At 39.4% G+C, this 22,088-nt stretch overlaps 1 pseudogene; it reads right to left on the bottom strand.

Annotated features, from left to right (window-relative positions):
- Positions 1-6,870: 6,870 nt before the first annotated feature.
- Positions 6,871-7,990, bottom strand: LOC116884528 (annotated as a pseudogene).
- Positions 7,991-22,088: the final 14,098 nt, after the last annotated feature.

Below are 22,088 nucleotides of genomic sequence, written 5' to 3'. Positions count from 1 at the left end.
TTCTTGGCTAATCTCATAAGCAAAAATAACCATTTTAGTAAACAGTGTACAAGTTCCTCTAAAAAAATTAATGAGTACACTTTGATCCAACAATTTAACTCTGGGCCTATATTTCCAATGAAATTATATCAGTATGTCAGAGCCATGTTTCTTGGCATAGTTCTTAGTCTCAGCCTGGTACCCAATTCTCAGTGGCCACACTGACAGGAAGGGAAATATCAAATGATCAAGCTTTCTCTATATCAACTGTGACAGGACCCAGCAATGTATAGAGCTTGAACAGAGCTGCTCAGCCAGAAGCTTAGACTTCCAGATGTTACACACTGGCTCTTTTGGCCTGGAGCTATTCCAAGCTAGGAACTAACAGAAAAATTCCTAACCTTCTCTTCCACCCCATTTCATGGTCATGTGAAGGGATAGATCAGAGAACTCTCTTGGACTTTGGCAGCCTTGCTGTTTTCCTTGGCCAAACCTGGCAGCTCTCCTAATTGACTCTTATTGTTAGCCTCCTTTATGTGCATCCAAACAATCAGGGCCTGCCAGAGCCTGTGTGAACCTAGGATACCCCAGTCTAGCTCTCAGATGGCCCTTCTCTAGCTGTCTTAATAGAAGACCCTTTGAAAAATGTAAGAGCCTGGTGTGGGGGCTCAAGACAAAACTGAAGCAGGTCTATTGTTGTGAGTTAGACAGCTTGATTACAGGATGAACTCTTGTCTCCCAAACTTTCTTTTTCTTTACTCCCTTTCAATGTTAAAAAATAAATACCAGTGTACTCATAAACAGTTACAGCATTAGTGAATTTTATGAAAGTTTATGGAATGTTTAAAAGAAAAGTAAAAGAAGCAGATGAAAAACTACTTTTATTGTAGAGCCAGGAGGAGTCCAGATTGAGGAGACAGTATAAGCTTTATTTAATATACATAAAGACATCAGGATGAAAGGTCATTTTGTAATGAAATCTCTATGGATACAAAACATCCATTAGTTAAAATGATCTCTGTCATAATTGGAGTGCTATTGAATCTATGGCCAGTTTTCCAAGTCTCAATAGCATTGTTAGTAAAAGAAATGGAGTATTATTGTAACTTCAGGATCTGACTCCGTCTCATAAGGGAACAACATTAGTGTTTGCTTTGGGTATTCCCTGCTTTTAGTAATATGAGTAGTGTTGGATAGCAATGAAACTAGGGTTGGTATTTCTTTACTATGTAAAGCAGGGATTATATTGAATATTAATTACAGAACTAACTGAAGACTAGTAGAATTGGTAAGGAGAGACTCAACTATTGGTTGGCTAAGGTGTCAGAATCTCATTCCTTCAGGATTCAAAGCTGCCAACCCACACTTGACACTATGAGGCCATCACATTTTACTTCCTTTGGGTGTCTTGTGGTCCTTTCATAGTTCATTCATTCCTATATGGCAGAGAATATCTCTATCTGATGAGAATTGGAAAAGGATGAAAGGAAGGAGGAAGGGCAAAGGCCATGATAGAATTCCAAGGAGGAAAATAAATAATCACAGGTATTAGGAGAATATTAATTCAAAAGAAGATATGCTTACATTGGTGTATGGATGGTACACATAGGCTAGGCTGCAGTCAAACTTTTTTTTTTTGGCACATTCAAAATGAGTCATTGTGCTAGATAATACAGCAATTAAATTATAGTGCCTTCCATAAAAATGTCAGAAAAGGCATTGAACAAAAATGTTCAAAGAAAATCTTGATATCATTTACCTTGAACTTTGAGCTCTACATAAGATAATTCCAAATTTACTGCCAACTTGTTCTCAGCAGCTGCTTTTTCAAAGATGAGAGACACTGATCTAGGACTCATGGTTAAGATGAATAGGAAGGTGGGGTTGGGAGAGGTCATGGCTACTCTTTGGCTCTAAGTTGAAAGAAGTTCATTTACTTTGTTGAGGAAGCACATGAGTTTGTCGGTGTTGTTGTTGTCTTTGTTGTTGTTGTTGTCGTCATCGTTGTTGTTGTTGGTAGTGGTTCTTTTATTGGTTCTTTTTATTTATTTATTTTAAGGACACATGAGGAAAGATAGATTCACCTGTTTAACCAGCTAGATTACCCAAGAGCAGTTGAAAGGGTGACAGATGGCGCCTGATTGCCCTCACATTCCTATAAGTAAAGCTATTTTTCTCAGTTCTGGACCATATCCTCTCAACAGAAAACAGGCTGATAACAATTATGGGTTGCTAGAGCACAGTGAGAAGTCAAATACCAGAGCTAGCTCTTGCTAAGTTCTTCTTTGTATTTTTTGTTTGTTTGTTTTTTATCTTTATTAACTTGACTATTTCCAATTTACATTTCGGTTGTTATTCCCCTTCCCGGTTTCCCCCTAACCCTTACCCCCTCCCCTTTTATATGGGCTTCCCCTCCCCATCCTCCCCCCATTACCACCCTACCCCCAACAATCACATTCACTGGGGGTTCAGTCTTGGCAGGACCAAGGGCTTCACCTTCCACCGGTGCTCTTACTAGGCTATTCATTGCTACCTATGAGGTTGGAGCCCAGGGTCAGTCCATGTATAGTCTTTGGGTACTGGCTTAGTCCGTGGAAGCTCTGGTTGGTTGGCATTGTTGTTCATATGGGGTCTCAAGGCCCTTCAAGCTCTTCCAGTCCTTTCTCTGATTCCTTCAACGGGGGTCCCGTTCTCAGTTCAGTGGTTTGCTGCTGGCATTCACCTCTGTATTTGTTGTATTCTTGCTGTGTCTCTCAGGAGAGATCATTTTTAAATGATAATATGTAAATCTCTAGAAGGATCCTACATCTGTTCCACCAACTCAGAGATGTGCTATCCCCAATGGACTGGGCCCTCCCCCATCAATCACTAATTTAGAAATGCCCCCACAGTGAAATAGTATGGAGGCATTTCCTTTTGCTTTAGGATAGAATGTTCTATAAATATCTGTTAAGTCCATTTTTGTCCATGATTTCTCTTAGTCTGTCTATGTCTCTATTTAATTTCTGTTTCCATGATTTTTCCATTTATGAGAGTGGGTTGTTGAAATCTCCTACTATTATTGTGTGAGGTGCAGTGTGTGCTTTGAGCTTTAGTAAGGTTTCGTTTATGTACGTAGGTGCCCTTGTATTTGGAGCATAGATATTTAGGATTGAGAGTTCATCTTGGTGGATTTTTCCTTTAATGAATATGAAGTGTCCTTCCTTATCTTTTTTGATGACTTTTAGTTGAAAATAGATTTTATTTGATATTAGAATGGCTACTCCAGCTTGCTTCTTCAGACCATATGCTTGGAAAGTTGTTTTCCAGCATTTCAACCTGAGGTAGTGTCTGTCTTTGTCTCTGAAGTGTGTTTCCTGTAGGGAGCAGAATGCAGGGTCCTCATTGTGTATCCAGTTTGTTAATCTATGTCTTTTTATTGGGGAGTTGAGACCATTGATGTTGAGAGATATTAAAGAATAGTGATTATTGCTTCCTGTTATATTCATATTTGGATGTGAGATTATGTTTGTGTGCTTTTCTTCTCTTTGTTTTGTTGCCTAGACGATTAGTTTCTTGCTTTTTCTAGGGTGTAGCTTGCCTCCTTATGTTGGGCTTTACCATTTATTATCCATTGTAGTGCTGGATTTGTAGAAAGATATTGTCTAAATTTGGTTTTGTTGTGGAATATCTTGGTTTCTCCATCTGTGTTAATTGAGAGTTTTGCAGGATACAGTAACCTGGGCTGGCATTTGTGTTCTGTTAGGGTCTGTATGACATCTGTCCAGGATCTTCTGGCTTTCATAGTCTCTGGTGAGAAGTCTGGTGTGATTCTGATAGGTCTGCCTTTATATGTTACTTGACCTTTTTTTCCTACTCCTTTTAATATTCTTTCTTTGTTTTGTGCTTTGGGTGTTTTGACTATTACATGACAGGTGGAGTTTCTATTCTGGTCCAATCTATTTGGGGTTCTGTAGACTTCTTGTGTGTTTATGAGCATCTCTTTATGTTAGGGAAGTTTTCTTCTATGATTTTGTTGAAAATATTTACTGGTCTTTTGAGATGGGAATCTTCACTCTCTTCTGCACCTATTATCCTTAGGTTTGATCTTCTCATTGAGTCCTGGATTTCCTGTATTTTTTGGACCAGTAGCTTTTTCCATTTTCCATTATCTTTGACAGTTGTGTCGATGATTTCTATGGAACCTTCTGCTCTTGAGATTCTCTCTTCTATCTCTTGTATTCTGTTGGTGATGCTTGTATCTGTGGCTCCTTCTCTCTTCCTTTGGTTTTCTATGTCCAGGGCTATTTCCCTTTGTGCTTTCTTTATTGCTTCTATTGCCACTTTTAATTCCTTCACCTGTTTGCTTTTGTTTTCCTGGAATTCTTTCAGGGATTTTTGTTATTCCTCTTGATAGGCTTCTACTTGTTTATTTATGTTTTCCTACATTTCTCTAAGGGAGTTTTTCATGTCTTCTTGAAGTCCTCCAGCATCATGATCAAATGTGGTTTTAAATCTAGATCTTCCTTTTCTGGTGTGTTTGGATATTCAGTGTTTGCTTTGGTGGGAGAATTGGGCTCCGATGATGCCATGTAGTCTTGGTTTCTGTTGCTTGGGTTCCTGTGCTTGCCTATTGCCATCAGGTTGTCTCTGGTGTTACCTTGTTCTGCTATTTCTAACAGTGGGTAGACTGTCCTATAGGCCTGTGTGTCAGGAGTGCTGCAGACTTCTTTTCCTGTTGTCTTTCAGCCAGTTATGGGAACAGAGTGTTCTGTTTTTGGGAGTGTAGTCTTTCCTGTCTACTGGTCTTCAGGTTTTCCTGTGGGCCTGTGTCCTGTGTCCACCCGGCAGGTCACTTGGAGCAGAAAAGTTGGTCTTACCTGTGGTCCAGAGGCTCAAGTTGCTTGTGGGCGGCTGCTTTTGAGCTATCAGTGAGGGCAGCAACCTGGAAGGCCTTTGCTGCCTTTTCCAGGAGCCCCCATGCAATAGGGTCTCAGATGGCATTATGTGTTTTCCCCTGGAGTCAGAAATGTGGGCAGAGTGTAGTCTCTTCTGGCTTCCCAGGCGTGCCTGTCCCTCTGAAGGTTTAGCTCTCCCTCCCATGGGATTTGTGTGCAGAAAACTGTTGAGCATTTCCCTTCAGGTGTGGAAGGTGTCTGGACTGCGGGGTATCTGCTGTTTGAGTGCCCCTATCTTCCAGTTCCCAGAAGGCATATACAATTTCCTCTTGGGCCAGGGATGTGGGCATGGGTTGGCAGTATTGGTGGTCTCTCCATCTCTGCAGTCTCAGGAGTGCCCACCTGTCAGTGTGGTGAGCTCTCTTTCCCAAGGGCTTTGGGAGCTGTGAGCTGTGGGCTGGGATCAGGGAGATTGGGGCTCCAGCTAGAAACCGGAAGTGTCTGGTCCCTGTGTGTCCTGAGTCCACCAGGCAGGCTGTCTGGAGCAGAAAAGTTGGTCTTACCTGTGGTCCCGTGGCTCAAGTTGCTAGTGGGGGGCTGCTTTTGAGCTCTCGGTGAGGGTGGCAACCAGGAGGGCATGCGCTGCCTTTTCCCGGAGCCCCCGTGCACCGGGGTACCAGATGACATTAGGTGTTTTCCTCTGGAGTCAGAAATGTGGCAGAGTGGAGTCTCTTCTGGCTTCTCTGGCGTGTCTGCCCCTCTGAATGTTCTCCCTCCCAAGGGATTTGGGTGCAGAGAACTGTTGAGCGGTTCTCTTTAGGTCTGGGCGGTGTCTGGATTGCGGGGGATCTGCTGTTTTTTGAGTGCCCCTGTCTTCTGGTTCCCAGAGGCCGTATACAGTTTCCTCTTGGGCCAGGGATGTGGGCAGCGGTGGGCAGTATTTGTGGTCTTTCCTGCTTTGCAGTCTCAGGAATGCCCACCTGTCCGGGCGATGAGCTCTCTCTCCCAAGGTGTTTGGGAGCAGTGAGCTGTTGGCCGGGATTAGGGAGATGGTAAAGCTTGTGTGAATTAGTAGAAGTCTCCGAGCTAACAGCTGTTGAAACAATAGGTCATTCATTTTGTTGTAAGTGATCTAGCTGATGGTCTTATTTAGTGAATATTCTTGAATAATGCTTAAGTAATGAGATAGCTGATAGTTTTCTGTAATATTGGAGTTAATTACAATGGCACTGTGATAACAATATCCCAGTTTACAAAGTTATAATGAAGCCTTACACATAGACATCAGCATGAAAGGTCACTTTGTAATGAAATCTCTTTCAATACAGAACATTCATTAGTTAAAATGATCTCTGTCATAATTGGAGTGCTATGGAATCTATGTCCAGTTTTCCAAGTCTTAATACCATTGTTAGTTAAAGAAATGGAGTGCTATTTCAACTTCAGGATCTGATTCAGACAAGGAAATTAATTAAAACTATAATGTTCAGTATAAATATTAAAACACACTTTCAATTAAGATCCAGATATCATTAACTGACAAATTATGGTACTATACATTCTGATTATTCTGATTTCACTAATTAATTTAATAATTATGTAGTTGAAAGCTATAGTTTCTCACGTGAAAGTTGAATTGCTTTGACACAAAGGAGGCAGAGCATGAGTTTTTTTCTGGCTGTAGCACAACTATTAACCTTGTTGCTATTCCAGTGAATAACATGAATTTTTTACCCCAGACATCTCTGCTGTCCTTGTATGCTATCTCAGTTTTGCTCTCTACATCAGTAATGATGGCTAGGTTGTTCATTATTCTTCCAAAGGGGAAAAAGGAAAGGGTAGGGATAAATCTCTGTGTGTTATTTGGATAAATGCAATAGACATGCTTAACTTAAAGCAAAACTGAGCCCAATGATATGTGTTTAACTCTGGCTTCCTCTGCACTTTGTACTATTCCATACTATTCCTTTTCCTTCTTTCATACTAGAAGGGCTTTGATTTTCATTACTAGTGTCTATATGCCTGTTGGTATGTGAGCTACTTTTAATGATCGCTTAGATTCATCTGTGTGCCTGGTGGACATGGCAATATTTTCATATCTTTCTGGAGGTTCCACACACCAACAATGGTGAATGAGCATCATTAGGTCTTTCTGGAAATTTTTGTTGAGAAAGCTGTAAAAGAGAGGGTTTATGCATGTAGAAACCATAGCAACCAAGTGGCAAACTACAAATACTAGGTCGTGGTGGCAGCTCATCAGCATCTCATGATATCAGTCAAAGATGACATTGAAGATGTTCAAGGGCAACTAGCAGGCGGCAAAAGTCACTACAATGGAAATCAACATCACATTTACCCTCTTGTTCTCATTGAGACGGCTCTTACATTCCCTTCTCCCTCCTGTCCACTTACCTAGTTCTTTTTCGGAGGCAGATAACAATCTTCAGGTAGCAGATAAGAATGAAACTCAGAGGGACAAACTACTGGAGCATAAATAATGATGTGGAAAAGAGGAGTTGGTTCAGTTTAGATGGCCAAATCTCCACACAGGCTACCTGGTGGGTATAGATGTCAGTAGGGAGAGAGAAATTGTAAAAGGGCTCATTGGTGAGGTGGTAGGACAGGAATAAGGGAAAATACAATGTCATAGAAATGAGTCAAAGCAAGATGATGCCCCAAAAAGGCATGAGATACCCTGGGTTTCCAGCCACAGGGGTTCACAATCAGCTGATATCGTTCAATAACAATCAATACAAGGGAGAATATGGACACAGAGACAGAGACACTTTGCACGTAGGAAGTGAGTTTACACATAGTGTTCCCAAATACCCAGTGGTCCATCAGAGTACAGATGACTGTAAAAGGGATGCACATGACACACACCAAGATGTCAGAGAGGGACAGATTGGCAATCAGTATGTTACTAACATTTTAAGCTTCTCTCTGTTTCTTAAGATGATGGTGATAAGAGAGAGATTTCCAAAAATGCCCATGATGAGGACGACAGTATATGCTATGAGTAACAAGAGTATAGCTAGAAAAGGGGGTTGACAGGATTCAAAGTAGAAAAATGCAGAGTTGTTGGTCTTGCCACTGGTTTTGTTAGATGCCAGCTGGTTTGTGGGTACTTCCATTATATCAGGATTTTAATTAGAGATTGTCTAAGCTTCTGTGTATCATCAATGGATGTTTGGCCATTGGTTCTTGAGGGACCCCTGGCTTTGAAACTCTCAATAGATAATCAGTGGGTTAAATTTTTCTGATTTCTGTCTGCATATGATGGACACACATAAATGACATCAGCATGCTCTTGAGATCCTAAAAATCAAACAGAACTCAGAATATTAATATTAGTAGAAGTTTTATTGAGAGAGAGAGAGAGAGAGAGAGAGAGAGAGAGAGAGAGAGACCCATATAGCCTCGGGTCTCCTCAAACTCACTATATACAAAATGATATCCTTGAACTTCTGATCCTCCTTGCTTCTACTGACCGAGTTCTGGAATTACAGACATTCATCATCACACAAGGTTCTATGTAGTCTTGGGAATAGAACCTAAGATTTCATGCATGTTAGGCAAGCACTTTATCAACAGAGCTATATTTCCAGCACACAAAATCTTAACAATAGAGATGATTCTTAACAATATAGACAATTCTATAAATAGGACAATGCTCCTGAGAGGATGTGGACATGAGTTGAGCAGGTCTCTGACTTTGCTCTCCTCTTCTCTCTCTCTTCTCTCTCTCTCTCTCTCTCTCTCAATGTTTTATTAGTTCTATCAGTATATGCTTCAGAAATAGCAAAAGAAGAATGTGACAACATCTTGGTAACTCTCTAAGGCAGTACACACACACACACACACACACACACACACACACACACAACATCTCCTTTAGTTTCTGCCCACTTTTTTGAAATCATATTAATACATACACATATAATACATTCAACAGATTGTAAAGATCACCAATTATACTTTTGGGCCCAGAAGACTATGTTTGGATTTGTATCTATTGCAATGTGAATACTTGTATTCACTCCAAAACTCATGGCTCTTATTCATGGTAACAATATTAAGAGGTGGGACTTTTAGGGGTTATGCAGGTTAAACAATCTTTCCAATTATGAATTAGTGCCATGCGAAGGAGGATGAGTGCTTTTGGATGCAGCTTGGTGGTAGAGTGTTTACTTAACAATAGAAGGCTTTGTGTTTCATCTCTTTCAAAGATCTGTATACCTATCCATCAATCAAGTATTTTGATGCTTCTGCCCCCTTTGCATGTAAGGACTTAGTACGTTTACCCTCTATAAAAGCATCATCTTGTGAAGCACACAGTGATTCTCACCATACCTGAAGTTGCTGACATATTGATTTTGCCCCTACTAGTGAGCAAAACTATGAGAAATAAATTTCTGTTTTTTATTAAGTATCTAACAGGAGTTTTCCAGAGAGGAAACCAGGAACATTTTAAATGTAAATAAATAAAATATACAATAAAAAGTAAAGAGAGAGCAAAAAATAAACCCTGTGTATCATGGTATTTCCAGCAGCACAGTGGAATTGGACTAATGCAGGTTCCAAGCAGTTGCAACCCCAATTTTTTTTACACATTTAAAAATTTTTGTTAGACATATTTCTTTACTTCATTTCAAATGTTATTCCCCTTCCCGGTTTCCTGTCCATAAGCCCTCATTTCTTCCTCTCCCCTCACCCATACGGGTATTCCCCTCATACATCCCCCTTACTGCCCCACCCCCATATTCCCCTATACTGGGGGTCCAGCCTTGGCAGGACCAAGGGCTTCCCCTTCCAATGGTGCCCCAAAAAGGCTATTCTCTACTACATATGTAGTTGGATCCCTCCAAAATTTTGACACTGGAACAAAACACTGTCTTCTATAAAGCTCATGCTTGAGAACCATGTGATTAAGTTACAAAAAAATTGCAAAAGATACTATAATTTTGAAGTATGCTTATGAATCTGTTATGACATTCTTATAGTTACCATCATCCACCTATATGTAGCCTTCAGGCTATGGACTGTATATACCTGATGAGAACATTACTGGAAATGATTTAAGCTGGATTGCTATCTGAAGAATGGGGATAAATAATGCCTACCTACTTGAATTGTGACAATTAAGTGACAATTAGGCAACTGAATTATTCTCTTATCCCCAACATATGGCAGAGAGTACATGTTCAATGTAATCACTGCTGAAAACTGTCCCTTTTACTGACCTGGGTTAGGTTAAAGTCTTCAAGATGGGAGCTAGGATTATAGACCACAGGTACTGTGGTCTAGTATATGCTTTCTCTTTTTGTGTCTTCATTCTCTGGATGAACTAAATGTTTGGTACCTTGCTCAGATTTTGGGAATCAAAAAAGGAATTAAATTCATAGGCATTTACTATTTAGAATTAATTTTGTTTATAATTGGTTCCTCAGGTTTCTTCTAATGTCCAGTGGATAAGGGGTCCTAGATCCATGGCTTACCATAGTCTGGAGTGTCCATATTCAATGGAGTTATTTATATCAGTAGACATTTAAATTTAATGAGCAAAGAATCAATGGTGAGATTTCTATCCTAAAGAGGACACATGGAAGGAGGGCACAGAGGGAGGGTTGAAAAGAAAAACCTCCTCATATTGGTTTATTCTTTAGGAATCTGGGGAAAGAAACATAAATAACACTGATAAAGGAGACTGAGCAATAGGGATGGGAGGGCATGAACTTTTCTTTACAGAGTGAAATTACTTTGACTTGCTCTTCTCTGAGTTCAAAGGCTTGGAAGATTGTTACTGGAAAGAAATCACTTCAAGAATGCTTTTTGCTTGTACAATAAACACCACAATGAAAAAATACACCATAAAAATACTGTGGCTGAATAGGAATCACTGATAAACACAGTGTACTTTATAAAGACAGGTGAAAGAGTTTAGAAATTTGTAGGCAAATGGTTGGAACTGGAAAATATCATCCTGGTGAGCTAACCCAATCACAGAAAGACATACATGGTATGCACTCATTGATAAGTGGCTATTAGCCCAAATGCCTGAATTACCCTAGATGCCTAGAACAAATGAAACTCAAGACGGATGATCAAAATGTGAATGCTTCACTCCTTCTTTAAAAGGGGAACAAGAATACCCTTTTGCAGGAAGAAGAGGCAAAAGATTAAAACAGAGACTGAAGGAACATCCATTCAGAGCCTGCCCCACATGTGGCCCATATATATACAGCCACCCAATTAGACAAGATGGATGAAGCAAAGAAGTGCAGAAGTGTAGATCGCTCCTGAGAGACACAGCCAGAATACAGCAAATACAGAGGCGAATGTCAGCAGCAAACCTCTGAACTGAGAATAGGACCCCCGTTGAAGGAATCAGAGAAAGAACTGGAAGAGCTTGAAGGGGCTCGAGACCCTATATGTACAACAATGCCAAGCCACCAGAGCTTCCAGGGACTAATCCACTACCTAAAGACTATACATGGACTGACCCTGGACTCTGACCTCATAGGTAGCAATGAATATCCTAGTAAGAGCACCAGTGGAAGGGGGCCCTGGGTCCTGCTAAGACTGAACCCCAGTGAACTAGACTGTCGGGGGAGGGCAGCAATGGGGGAGGGTGGGGAGGGAAACACCCATAAGGAAGGGGGAGGGAAGGGATGTTTGCCCGAAACCGGAAAGGAATAACACTGAAATGTATATAAGAAATATTCAAGTTAATAAAAAAATAAAAAAAAAAGACAGGTGAAAGAACTAGCCAATAGCGTGACAAGAAGAAATAGCCATGTTTAAAAACATCAGGATTTCTACAGACCCGACATTTCTTCAGACCCGACATTCAAGATATTGGCTGAAGGGACATTTCAAAATATATTCAAACTCTTTATGTCACTTAATAGACCAGAACTGCAAATGAGAAATAGAAAGCTTTGATTTCTAATTAAAGGCTTTCTACCAAGCAAAATTCACTTGGATGGGAAAAGGGAAGAAAAGGAGATGGACAGTAACTGCTTGTGTATGGGACTTCCTCCCAGAGTACATTATCTGCTGCTAGCTAGTGCTCAATTTTTTCATCAGTCAAATTAAATGTAAAAATGGCTTCTTTATTATTTCATAATGGCCAATGAAATATTATCTTGAGAACATTTCATAAAGTGCTCAGCGGTGTTCATTATTCTATTGTTGACTATGTCAGGCACTTGGGCAAAGCTTTTGTGGGGAAGGGGTGGGAATGTTCTAGAGATGTCTGATTTACAGAAAAATAAAGTCTCAGGAAAACCAAGAAACTAACTGGAGCCAAAGTCCCGTGTGTGTGTGTGTGTGTGTGTGTGTGTGTGTGTGTGTAACTGATTTTTTTCTATAGTTTTTATTGTTTGTTAGAAAAACACACTTCCTATAAATCCTGGAAACACAACTTTAATAGCAGCTTTCTCTTTACAGATGTAAAAATGCACAGAACTTTAGAGTCCCTAGTAGATGGGCAAGAGAGAAAGAAGTAAACGTTGTCTTTATTTATTCTTTCTTATTGTGTTCACAGGTTATGGGGATACTTCCCAACCAACAACAGCACGTGAAAGGCCTTGGAAAACCTCCCTACTACTCTGTATGTTTATTACTATTCAAGGAAAAATATCACTATCAAGTCTGTAAATTCCAAGAGAGGCTTAGAACTCAGAAAAGTCAGAAAAGTGTTGGATGGGCTTCATCTGGGAGGGCCTCAGAGATGAATACAAGAGCTGTATTACCCAAATGCTTTCTGCACAGCTCAAAGATTAGTAGGGGAATCCCTAAATATGGGCTTTAATTGCACTATGGGCTCTGCACTCTACATAATTGGTAACTCTGAAGTTTCAGTCTGTAAACCCTGCTTCTCTAGAAGCAAAGTAATGTTAAGCTGAAGTTAAAAAAAAATTCTTAGGATACAATTCTATTTTAGGAGTGTTCATCTTGAATTGCTTGGTAGAAATGCTAGAGATGTAAGCTCTCAAATAACCAAGTGACATTTAATTAAATCTATGAATACTACATGACAGAGGTAGGTAATCTCCAACCTTTGATTCGATTTTACTTATGTCTACTTTGATGCGTTTTATTTCTGTATTGTGGTATAATAATTTCATGCTAAATTAATTTAAAATAATTTTTGATTTATATATTTTAAGATGAACAAAACAAGAGAATTGCTCTATGAAAATTTCAATGAGATTTTATTTTCTTATTTTGATGTCTTTTTGTTATGCTGTGTTTGTCTTTTTTAGTTAACATAATTCTTATCAGAGGGAGGAAGGGTGAAGTAAGGTACAGACTTTTATGTCTTTGTCCTTGGTCATTCTTTTTCCTTATCACTGACACCTTCATTTTCTGTTCACCTGTCCTTCTCTAACTTCTGCTTCCTCTTTCTTTAACTCTGGGTACATCTTAGGAAAACAAAAGGCATTTTAAATTACTGAGAAGTATAAAAGACTAAAGCCGTTGGCTTGAAAGTAATCCTACTGTACTGCACTCATTTGACCGTTACTCATTTGACGTCACTGTGAGCACAGCTCAAATCTCCTGGCCTTTAGAGTTCTACATGCTGGCCTCCATTCTCTGATACTTCTTGATATATATTTCATTTAAAAATTCTGTGTTTTCTATTCCAAGTTGCTCAAAATTGGCAGGAACATTCGGTAGCGCACGCGCACGCGCGCGCGCGCCCGCGCACACACACACACACACACACACACACACACACACACACACTCCTGAACTCACATTTTTCTTCTTAAATTTCTAAGAACACAAACCACAAACTCGATGGTTGCGTTAATGCAAATAGAATCTTTAGTCGTTAGAGAATTAATGGTTTTTAAAGTTCTGCACATTGATTGGTTCATTCACTGAGCAGTCACGTACCAACAAGGGAGGCTGCCTTAACTTGATCTTTACAATGTCTCATGCTTTCCCTAGAAATGGCACTTAAGTTTTGATTTATGCTATGATCCACTGACTTGTTCATGATCAATTACAACTGTATATTCTAAACCATATACCAAGCCATATTTCTGTATATTTCATCATTTAATTTGTTTAAAGAAACAGCCAAATGATTAGTTCATGAAAACAAACGAAATTAGAATCTTGTACACTCCTAAGAATGAAGATCTGCAGCGAGTGCCCACAGTAAATATCAAGAACAATGTTGTACTCTTTTACAGCCTTAATAAAAAGTGCAACTGGTCTGTTTAACATTAGATGAACCTTTTTATTCTGCTCAGTTATGTGCCCATTGAAAACTCAATTGCATACTTATTATGGTGCATTAAAATGTTATAAATTTGATTTTTAGATCACAGAAACAAGAATTCCATTGGTGCAATTAATCTTGAAAACAGGAGAATACCACTTTTTAAACAATCTCATACTTTAAAATTACAATATCTTAGCACAAATGCATGTCTGAAAACCATATTTACAAGATTTATTAATGTTTTACAAGTTTATTTCCCAATTTCTTACCTGTTAGAAATTTCCAGCTCTGCCACTGTGCTTTCACCCTCCACATGCTTGCTTTCTTCAGTCTTGTTATTCTTAAAGATGAATTCTTTGCAAAAGTATGTCACAATAACCATCTTTTTCCTGTCCTGATGCATTTATTGTAGTTTCACTTCAGAAGCTATTCCCTAGAGTTGCAGTCATTATATAGTCAGAGACATTGGAATTCTGTGATCCAGTGGGTGCTGAAGGCCACTGTGGAGCATTCAGGGAGGAGTCGGGACTTTGGCAGCAGTGAAGCCCAGCTAGAGCTGCTTAAGAGATGTGAAAATGTCACAAATACCTCTCTTTAGCATCCGCAGAGATGGTAAAAGTGCACCATAAAAATCTATAGCATTTTCTGGTATAATAGTGATACTTTTCAAACAAGAGTAGCTTTGTGAAAATCTGAAAGTTATTTTATAGGTTCCTGGAAAATTATTAGTGTACATTAGTAGCGAGTTGTAGAAATTTTTCTTTTACCCAATTGATGGATTTTATTTATATTGTGCCATAATTTATATCTAATAAAATGCTTTTAGAACTAAAATTAACACTGAATTATTTGGAAAAAGATAAATACAAGGTATTTTTGAGCATCATGTAGCCTTGGCTAGCCTTGAAGTTATTATGTAGCTGAGGATGACTTCAGGAATCACAATCCTCCTGCTTCTACTTGCCAAAACTGAGAGTATAGACATGTAGCACTATACCAGATAGAAATGGGATTTTGTATATGACTTTGAAACTAACTGTTAACTTTCTACTGCTCTAAGTGGAAGTAGGTACTGATTTGTCCTTTAAAATTGTTAGAGGTTATACCTTATTCAAATTTTGGTTATTTAAAAATATATGTCCCCTTTATCTGTTCCCTCTATCAGGTCAAACTGTGCTATTGGTTATTTTAATTCTAGGTTTAGTAGTCCTATTAAATGTCATAAGTAAATGTTATATCATAAACAGAGGGCATAAGAAAAAATAAGTCAGATCTGGACTATGATGGCTAATAGTTTTTATGACACACAAATTTCTTTCTTAATTTTTTAATTAGACATTCTTTCCTGAGGATTGGTGTTCTGTCCAAGACTCAGTCTCATCTACATCGTATCCTAACAGTAAGCCCTCCTAGCTACTAGGGAGCTTATAGTATTTCACAAATAATATGTGGGTACAAGTATGCAAAAAAAAAATACGAAGCTTTGTTGATAGGTGAAACTATCAGTGAGAATTCTTGGAAAGAATCTGGGTCTGAAAGACAGATTGATTGACTGGAACTCCAGTGATATAGAGAAGTTGGAATGTTGCATGTCCACATCCTAGTTACCTTATGTTGGGTTTAATTTTAACTTCCCAAAGTCTCTGCCCACCTCTATGTCAGAGCTAACTTCCTGTGACTAAAAATTAACAATCATTTATAAAATATTAGTGTAGAAGACCACAGGTTTCCACCAACCCAGAAGCTAAGAATATTATGTGAGAGTATCTGAGACATTAAAAAAAACTTCCTCCTTCTTGTAACTGACTCTCTGATATACCCATCAATGTATTTTAATCTTGCCTTGATTTATGAACATCTTTGTTCTGCTACTAAAAGATGTCACAAGACATCTTCCACATGGAAATATGAAACCAGAATAACCTAGCTCCATGTTTTATGGGCCATGGTACTCAAATTTGGATCTGGAATAAACTACCACTTATTTTCTTGTTTCTTTGAGATGAGTGGACTCCCATTCCCCTCTCTTTGTGTGAATGCATGTACAATGAGTTAACTAGGCAATAGAGACAATGAGATGAATTTGCTGGCTCTCTGTTCTTTGTAGCTTTAGGAACTACAAAGGGAGAGCCCAAGGTATATCTGTGTTGAAGAACCCCTCCTGAAACTCAAGAACTCAGAAGTCTTAGGAATAGTTGGACAATGAATGAGAAGAAACCAAGATGGAATAATAGAAGATATTCCTTAGATATAGTTAATACCAAGGAAGGGAGAATCCATGATTTACTAGGCAAGAGGGTTAATGATGCCTAGTATCAATAACTATCATAATTAGGGAGTACACCATCTCTAAATTGCTTGAATTAGAAGGTAATTTTTAGAAAATTGGTTAGAGAATATGGAGGAAGATGGAATCAGTCCTAGCTCAGTTGAAGCACAGAAACTGAGCAATGAAACTACTCAGCTACCCTTAAGACAAAGACTCAAATTTTGACTCAGTAGGAAGATTTTTTTTCTTTTTGAGAATTTTTTTCTTAACAGGTGAATATTTCAATGTGCAAATGTTCCATATCTCCATTATCCATTCCTCAGGTGTCAGACATCTAGATTGTTTCTATTTTTTGGCTATTATGACTAGAGATCCATGGACATGGATGAGCAAGCATCTGTACTTTAAGAGATAGTGTCCTTTGAGGATATGTCCAAGAGTGGTGTAGCTGGACCTTGTCATAGATTGATTCTCATCTTTCTGAGGAATTCCCACACTGATTTCAATAGTGGCTGTGTAACTTTGTACTTCCACCAGCAAAGAATAAGTATTCCTCTTTCCTCATATCCATAACACCTCAAGTTAGATTTGCTTTATCAACCTGGGCTATTTCGACTGGGGTAAGTTGAAATCTCAGTAGAGTAGAACTTTCTTGGACCTACCAAATTATAAATAACAACAAGAAAGCTATTAATATAGTTTAAAGCTTAAGTCTTTATCTTGGGCAGTCTCCCAATGACCTTTTAAACTTGATTTTCCAGTCTACAATGCACCATGTGGCTAGCACCTTTTGTGTCTGTTGCAGTCTATGCCTGTTCCCCTCTGTGTCAGCTTTGTCTCCTGTGTCTCTTTCTTCCCCTGCACCATTCTTTCTGTCCAGAAGTTCTGCTGTTCACTTCCTGCTCCTTCTATTGGCTATTAGATCTTCATTACAACCAATCAATAGAGAAACAATCTGTGACACATTTTAGATTGCTTTAGGCAAGTGAGGAAAGACAGATATTTGTAAAATAGAAAGCCTCAGTGATGGACCATAGAAATGAAAATATCAAAATCCTGCTAGCATTTATCTTTCTGCTAGTACAGAATTAACTATTGAAAATACAGATATATACCTTTCAAAACTAAAAAAAAAAAGATTCAACATCTCCCCCTCTTAGTTAAAGAAATAGCTTTATCTCTAAAACTGATAAACTATATACAATAAGAACAATTACGAGAATTATCAGTAAGAATTATTTTTACAATATTCAGTTCATTTGAATTTGGAAACCTTGGAGAAAGTACTGCACTATCTATCCTGTTTTGGTGAGTTGAAAGTTCTATACCTACATCACTTCTAATGCCTAAATAATTTCCTATCATTATTAAGCTTTTGTAGGCTCCCACTTCATAACTTGTATCTACCAACCTTAAAACATCTTAACTCTAATAGATATTCTTAGATCCTAAACAACTAAGGCTTTTATATCTTTTTAAACTTTCTATCTCTTTTGTGAGTTTTCTTCTCTGCATCTGATAACAAGGAAAATTGTAAGAATACATCAGAGACCTGAGAAGGATAAATATTACCTTAGAGGAAGTGCAGAACAAGCACTTTTCTGTTGAAGTTTGGTCTTTAGTCTGTATTGTAATATTAAATATTGGCCACCAAGACCTGTTGCCCCCAGGGATGAGTGGGTGTGCATGTACCCAAGTGATGCTGTATAACCTTGGCCCTCAAGTTATCTCTGATTGGCGAATAAAGATGCCCACAGCGAATAGCGGGGAAAAAAGAGAGGTAGGCTGAGTCTTGGGTTCCTGGACTTGGCATCTGAGGTGAACTATGAGAGGAAGAGGAAGATGGAGAGAGGAGAAGAGGTCATGGAATAAGAATCAGAAAATCACTGGACCACTGGAGTTAAGAGCAGCCCAGAAAGAATATGACAAGTCATTGTGGGGTTATTGGCAGAAAAATCGACAATAGTATAGAGGACAGATATTTGCCCAGCTCTGGTGTTGACTAAGGTTTGTTATAAATAATAAAAACTGTGTATCTTTTATCCATGAGCAGAGTGATCAAAGGAGGGGTGGGGTTGAAGCCCTTGACTATTTACAAGTTTTATTTATTTGTTAGTATAGTTATTATTTTATTTATTTACATTCCAAATGTAGCCCCCTTCTGGTTCTCTCTCCCAGAGTTCTTCACTGTCCCCTACTCCCCTTTACCTCTGAGAGGGTGTTTACCCCTTACCCCCATCCCAGGCATCCCCTTCTACAGGAGTAGGCACATCCTCTCCCACTGAGACCAGACAAGGCAGTCCTCTGCTACATACATGCTGGGGGCCGTCAATCAGCCCATGCTTGTTATTTAGTTGGTGGCTTAGTCTCCACCAGGGGTTCAGGTTAGTTGACATTGTCAGTTTTCCTATGGGATTGGCATTCCCTTCAGTTCTTTCAATCCTTCCCCTAACTCTTTCACAGGGGTTCTGGATCTCAGTCCAATGGTTGGCTGTATCTGTATCTGTCTCAGGAAGCTTCTGGTAGAACCTCTCAGAGAACAACACGCTAGACTCCTGTCTCCAAGCACAACATGGTATCAGTAATAGTGTCAGGGTTTGGTGCCTGTTCATGAGATGGCACAAGTTGGGCTAGTTACTGGATGGCCTTTCCTTCAGTCTCTGCTCCATTTTTATACCTATATTTCTTTTAGATAGGGACAATTCTGGGTCAACAATTTTGAAGGTGAGTTGATGACCCCATCCCTCCACTGGGGATCCTGTCTATCTATTTGAGGTCTCTTCAGGCTCCATTTCCCCAGTGTTAGGCATTTCTGCTAAGGTCATCCCTATCGAGTCCTGGGAGCTTCTCACACCCCAGGTCTCTATGACTTTCTAGAGGTTTCTCCCATTCCCCCAAGCCCCCAGCAGACGCATATTTCTTTTCATTCTCTTGGACCTCTGGACTTCTCTCCTGTCACCTCCCATACCCGATCTTGCCCCACTTTCCTCTCCCACTCCCTCTCTCCTGTCATTAATTTGTTTCCCCCTTCTAAGAGGGTCCTTAGCATTCTCACTTGGGTCTTTCTTCTTGTTAAACTTCTTAAGATCTGTGGGTTATATAATGGGTATTCTATACTTTTTGGCTAATATCTACTTATGACTGAGTACATACCATGCATGTCCTTTTAGATCAGGATTGCCTGACTCAAGATAATACCCATTTCCTTGCAAAATTTATGATGTCTTCATTTTTAATAGTATTCCATTGTGTAAATGAACCACATTTTCTGCATCTATTCTTTAATTGAGGGACATCTGTGTCATTTCTAGTTTTTGGCTATTACAAATAAAGCTGCTATGGACATAGTGGAGCACATGCCCTTGTGCTTTGGTAGAGCATCTATTGTGTATATGTCAAGGAGAGGTATATGTGGGCTTTCTGGTAGCACAATTTTCAATTTTCTGAGGAACTGCCATATTGATTTCCAGAGTGGTTGTATCAGTTTGCAATCCTACAATTAATGGAAGAGTAGTCCCCCTTTCCTGAATGCACCCTTTCCAGCATATCACCAGCATATGCTATCACTTGAGTTTTTAATCTTAGCCATTCTGATTGTATAAGATCAAATCTCAGGATCATTTTGATGACTAAGTATGTTGAACATTTCTTTAAGTGTTTCTTGCTCATTTGACATTCCTCCGTTGAGAATTCTCTGTTCAGCCCCATGTGTGCCCCATTTTTAATTGGGTTGCTTGGTTTGTTGGACTCTAACTGCTCAAGTTCTTTGTATATTGTGGGTATTAGTCTTCTATTGGATGTAGGGTTAATGAAGATCTTTTCCCAATCTGTAGGTTGCCATTTTGTCCTATTGAGTTATACCAAGATATATTATTTGTGGTTATTGTGAAGGGTGTTGTTTCCCTAATTTGTTTCTTAGCTGTTTATTATTTATATAAGGGAAGGCTACTGATTTGTTTGAGTTAATTTTATATCCAGTCACTTTGCTGAACTTCATCATCAGCTCTATAATTTTTCTTCTAGAATTTTTGGGGTCACCTGTGTATGCTATCATATCATTCACAAATAGTGATACTTTGACTTCTTCCTTTCCAATTTGTATCCCCTGATTTCCGTTCGTTATCTAATTTATACATTTCTTCTTTTTAAAATTCATCATTCTCTCATATATAATAATCTTGAACAGAGGTTCCACTCCCTCCATTACTCTCAGTCCCTTCCCTTCCCACCTACTCTCTCCCCTACACCAATTCCTCCTCCGTTTACCTTCAGAAAACAGTAAGCTTCCCATGAATATCAGAGATAATGCAGCACAACAAAGTTACAAAAATACTAGGCACATACTCCAGATCAAGGCTGAATGAGGCAAACCAGGAGGAACAAAGAGTCCCCAGAGCAGGCAAAGGAGTCAGACACCCTAACTTTCACTGTTAGGAGACTCACAAAAACACAGCAATATGAAAATATCCAGATAACCTAGCTCAGACCTATACAAGCTCTGTCATTTTTGCTTTATTGCCTGTGAGCCCCTATAAGTCCTGCTTCATTGATTCTGTAGCAGTTTATCATGGTGTCCTTGATGCCTCTTGCTCCTACAGTTCTAGCTTCTCCCTCCATGAGGTTCCCTGAGTTCCCTATCTTCTCTCATGAAGGCTGGATGAGGACTCTCAGATGATGCCAAATAACTGGTTTAGGCATCAATCTAGAAGCATAGCAGAGTATCCAGGAAATTTATTTGTTTGCTTGTTTATTTATTTATTTATTTATTTATTTATTTATTTATTTGATTCTATCCAGAGTCTCTGGAATATCCAGCCTTTGGGCCTCAAGTTGGACTAGTCATTGGTTGTTCATTCCTACAACCAATTTTTCCAGGCAGGATAGATTGTACATTGAAGGCTTTCTTGCTGGGTTGATGTCCCAGTCTCACTGCTCAACACCATTCCTGGTTACAGAAGTGGCCAGGTCAGGCTTCTTTTCCCTGGTTAATAGGATTCTTCTCTACGCTCATTCTCAGAGATCCCAGGGAAGTTCCATTGCATCAGGTTTCCACATGCTCTTCCCTCAAATGCTCACAATCCCACATATCTCTCCCAGTACTCTTTCCTTTCATTATCACCTCCTGCTTGATTCCTCTTATTCTTATCCATACCTGTTGTAGAGGGCCGCTATAACATTCGCCACCACAAGAAGGCGCTGGCTTCCACTGCACCCCATGTGGAAGGCCAGGATAGCTTTGGCCATTACAAGATGGTGCTGGCCTCTGCCGCGCCAGCCGACTTCCTTTCAGGAAGTTAACTGTGTGCGCATGTGCAAGAGTGCCTTCGTGCCAGGTCTTTGCCCACTCTGGGGCGTGCCTAATGAGATCATGGTTAAGCGACCAATCAGGTGTGGATGCGCCGCTCTAGGGTGTATATAAGCCGCGCCATTCCGGTGCGCGGGGCTTCTCCTTAAGATTCAATAAACGTTTGGCTGCAGCAAGGATTCATATGTCCCCGCGTGTTTTCTTGCTGGCAAGGGCGCGTGGGACAACCTGTCTCCCAGTCCATCCACAAAATCGATTCTATTTTCCCTTCCCATGGAGTTCCATGTGTACCCCACTGAGCCATCCTTGTTACACAATCTCTCTGGGTCTGTGAATTTTAGTTTACCCTTTACTTAACAGCTAATATCTACTTAAATGAATACATAGCATGTTTGTCTTTTTGTGTCTGAGTTACCT

This window comes from Rattus rattus, chromosome 15, assembly GCF_011064425.1.
Source record: "Rattus rattus isolate New Zealand chromosome 15, Rrattus_CSIRO_v1, whole genome shotgun sequence".
Taxonomy (NCBI): domain Eukaryota; kingdom Metazoa; phylum Chordata; class Mammalia; order Rodentia; family Muridae; genus Rattus; species Rattus rattus.
Note: the sequence above shows the minus strand (reverse complement) of the source record. Positions and strands in the feature narration are given on the sequence as shown.